The sequence below is a fragment of the Meleagris gallopavo genome, chromosome 9 (assembly GCF_000146605.3).
Source record: "Meleagris gallopavo isolate NT-WF06-2002-E0010 breed Aviagen turkey brand Nicholas breeding stock chromosome 9, Turkey_5.1, whole genome shotgun sequence".
Taxonomy (NCBI): Eukaryota; Metazoa; Chordata; class Aves; order Galliformes; family Phasianidae; genus Meleagris; species Meleagris gallopavo.
In genome coordinates this window covers 1,431,657-1,435,694 of record NC_015019.2, presented here as the reverse complement: position 1 = coordinate 1,435,694, position 4,038 = coordinate 1,431,657, and the positions used below count along the sequence as shown (strand labels likewise).

Sequence of the window (4,038 nt, the reverse complement as noted above, 5' to 3'; positions counted from 1 at the left end):
GTGCTCTCGCCGAGCATCCGCTGCCGAGGAGCGCCGTTCTCCGTGGGTGCTGCGGGGGCACCGCCTTCCCCGCGTCCCGCACCGCTGTCGGCCGTCGGCTCTCTCCGAGGCCGCAGTTCCGTGCTGCAGGGCCGGGCTGCTCGCCGTGCCGTGCACGACGTGGGCCTTTTAACGTCTCTTTGCAGATATTCCCCAGCCCCTTCGCGGCGTTTTCTCTCCCCGTCCCTTTAAAGACCCGCTCCTGCCGCGGGGACAGCGCGATGCTCGCTGTTGTCCGGCAGCTGTAGCTTGCAGGAACCGACGTGCAGCAAACTTTATTTTATTCCACACGAGGATGGATTTTCTTTATTTTCTTCTCTCTCTCTTTTTTTTTCCCCTTTCCCTCCCAATTCATCACGCCGAGTATCTATAATTACTCGCGGTGCTGCTGTGTCTTTAAAGCAGCTTAAGCAAATGCGTTGAGCAAAGCCTGGCTCAGCACCGCAGCGCTCCGGGGCTCCACGCAGCCCGGGGGATCCCAAACCCGGCGGGGTCGGGGCTGCACTCTGTACTTTGTGCCCACCGAGCCAGGCTGGGGCCGATCCCTGCTGGCTGCTGGTGCCACGCTACTGCTGCTCAGTCCTGCTGCAATTCGTTGCTTTTCTCACCTATTTTTCTCCCATTGATGCCCCATGTAGGTCCTGGGAGAGGACCATCGCGATTGGTTTTCTTTTTAAATTCTTTTTGCACGCAGTTCTCTTGAAAAGGTTTTTCTGAGCTGCTGCTCAGGGCTGAATTCCCTCTGGGGCGCCAGGGGCAGCTTTGGCTCCAGACCTCTGCACCTCAAATGGACGCCCGACAATCGCATCTAAAAGCAAATATAATTTCTCGCCCCTGTTACTAATGGCAACGAAGATTGCCAAAGTGAACAAACTCTCAGGAGTGAGTGAGGCCGTCCCCGTGGATGCACATCGCTTCCTCCCTGCCCGTCCGTGCCCCACCGAGGGGCAGCTCCACTGCTTTGGCTCTCATCGATGGCAGCAGCTCGTGGTGAACGCAGTGCAGGCAGGGAGTCACTCCTGGGTTCCCCACATCCAGGACTGCTTTACGTTTTTGAGTCATCGGGGTGGGAAAAAGTGGCATTCTGGGTTTTGCTCCTCTCCTGGATCGTGTTCCAAAGGTGTCTCCCTGGGTGTGTTTCCAGGGTCAAAGTGCATCCCGCCGGCTGCCCACAGTGCCCCCTGGCCAGCCGTGCTGCGCAGCGCTCCCGGTACCAGCAGCCACGTCCTCCTGCTTTCGTGCTGCAGAGGGATGTGCCGGACTCGTGCCGCGTGCTCAGATGGGAAAAGCTCCTTCCCTTTTCCCTTTTCCCTCTTCCCTTCCCTCCCTCCGTGTCCCAGTTATGCGGCGTTTCGCCGTGCTCGGCCCCCATCTGGCCGCATCCCTTTGTCTGCGTCGCACCAACTTCGCACCGCCGCAACCCAAAGCTCAGCACGGGGCTCTGCGGGGCTCTGTGGGGCTGCTGCTGCTCACCCGGGGGAGCTCTCTGCAATTCACAGCCCCGCTGCTGTCAGCGCTGCGCATCGCGGCTCACCGGGGCTTTGCTCGATGGTGCTGTGCAGCTCTCAGCCCTGCCCGGAGGTTGGGTTTGGGGCAGCCCTGCGGGGGTTTTGGGGGCTGCTGAAGTGTGTTGGTGTCTGTCGGCTCCTGCCTGGCTGAGGCAGGGTGGTGGTGATCGGCGGGCGCGTAGCTTGTGCTGCAGTGCTAGGGTTAGGGAGAGGGAAGGTGAGCGTCTCAAAATCTGAGCCATTTTAGGATGGAGCTTGTTGGGGGGTGAAGCTATCACTGGCCTGAAGCTGAATGCATTCACGGTGTTAAGAAGAGGCTGGCATGAGGAGTGGGGAAATGCAGCCACTCCGTTCCCTCCTGCATGGGTGCACCCAGGGCGCTGCAGCGCAGAGTGCTCAGAGCCAGCGGTGCCAGATGTGCTTTGTGGCTGTCACACACCTCTGCTGTGCTAATGCCAGAGTGGGAAGTGCCATGCGGGGGGCAAAAACTGCGTTAGGAAACCTCAGCCCAAGCAGCTCGAATCAGGATCGCAGAGGATGAGGAGCAGGGCTGCTGGCAGTGCGAGGGGCTCGGCTCAGCGGCAGGGAGCTGATGGGAGAAGCTGGGAGCAGCCCATCCACCATCCCCAGCTCGGCCTGTGCTGCAGCTGCAGTTGTCCTGGCGCTGCAGGGGGATTTCTCTTAGGTGGTTTTTAGAAAGGATCTGTTCCCAAAGAACTTCATCTCAGGGAAGTTGTTTCCAGGCTGTGTTGCAGAGGAGAGAGTTGTGTCTTGGCTCAGTCCAAGGGGACTGCCAGGCACAGTGAGCTAGGTGCTGGCTTGAGCAGAGCGTGCTTCTCCTGCAGCAGAGACATCTTCTGCTGTGCTGATCTGGAGACTGGTTTGCGCTGTGGTGTCCTGTCCAGCTGCAGGGCAGTGAGGGGGTTTGGCATAGGGAATAAAGAGCCCCTTTGCTCTTGGTGAATGTAATCCGTCCGCGTTAGTTTCATTGAGCATCTCTTGCAGGGTTTGATGTTGGAGGCAGTGTTCAGCCCTTTTCTCACCAGCAATTCTAGAGCATGTTTTGTTTGGAGATGTGAAGGAGCTTTGGTATCATGCAACAAGCTTCTCTCCAAGCAGAATGGGATGTTGATGGTCTTCTTTCATTCTAAACTCGTTTTCTTTGGAGTTAATTAGAATTGGCTGGGCACCTATTTAGCTACATCAAAATAAAGCTGTGGTTTCATATACGCTTCTCTTGGCAGAGGTGCTGGATTAAACGGATTCTGTGCCAGGCTGCGCCCTCTCTCCCTCCTGGTGAACCCGATCTGAGAGCTGCTGTGGGCCAAAATCCTTCCAGGCAGGGAAGAAACCCACAGCACTGGTTTGAAACACAGATGTTCTCCCAGGTTGGGCTCACCTTGCAGTGCCAATGGAAGGAGTGAGGGGACAGAAGGGCTTCAGTAGTTCCTTCTGCTCCGAGGGTACATGAAAGCATGCCTACTTGCATTCTCCAGGGGTTCTGCCAGTTTAATTACAGCCGTTTAAAGTTGTTTCGAGCTGAACCGGTGCAGATGAGAGGTTGTCTTGTGTTGACTCCACTCAAGGTCTCCTTGGGTGCTTGGCCCTGCTCTGCCCGTTGCACACTGCAGCTGCTCCTACCCGGGTTTCTCAGACATCCTCCCTGTCTGTGCTCTGAAGGATGCTCCTCTTTCGCTGGTCGCTCCCGTTTGTGTTGGAGAGCACGTCTGTCATTCTCTCCATATTGAATTCCTTTTCCTCGAGTTGAAAACTCGATTTTTTTTTTTTTCTCTCTTCTGTTCCTTCTGGCTCCCTGCGGAATGCCTGTCTTTGGCACATGTCCCGTGTCGTCCGTAGAGGGTAGAGGCCAAGAATTCACGAAGCAGGGGCTGTGCTTGTTCTCCTGCCTCTCCTCTGGTGGCCGTCCTGCTCTGTCAGCCAGCTCTTACTCGAGCACTCCAAACGTGCCATCCCTCCCCGCTCCCCACACCGCCTTGTCCCTGCTTTTCCCTCACCAGACCCATTCTCAGACCACGCTCTGTGCTTGTTTTGATGCTCCAGCTCTTCTCTGAACTCCTGTCCCGCCTTGCACAGCCCCTTTCCCACTCACACAGTGGATCCCTTTCCATCTCTCCCAACCCATCAGCCCCACCGCCGTGCTCGGGGGCAGAACCGTCCTCCTGCCCTTCTTTCAGTTTAGCCTAAGATGGTGAAATCCCCACAGATTGTTTGTTCCCCTATTTCCTTTATGTTGCATTTCACTCCAAGCATCGCAAGACTCCTCCCCTTCCTGCTCCAAGCCACCTCTCATTCTCTTTGGGTATGACCCTGCTCTCTGCCTCAGAACCTGCCCTGCTCCCCTTCCACCACACAGCCCTTCTCCCCCTGCACCGTGTGCCCTTGGTTGGACGTTCCCCTCTTATCCTGACTCCCAGTTTCCATGGCTTTGCTCAGATCTGTGTTCATATGTGTGGATTTGTCTGTCGCTTTT

General features: G+C 56.7%; 1 protein-coding gene across 1 annotated transcript in view; it reads left to right on the top strand.

Annotated features, from left to right (window-relative positions):
• UTP14A (UTP14A small subunit processome component) overlaps positions 1-4,038 on the top strand; it is a 9,700-nt gene that overhangs the window by 968 nt on the left and 4,694 nt on the right. The gene's annotated exons all lie outside the window — the stretch shown is intronic.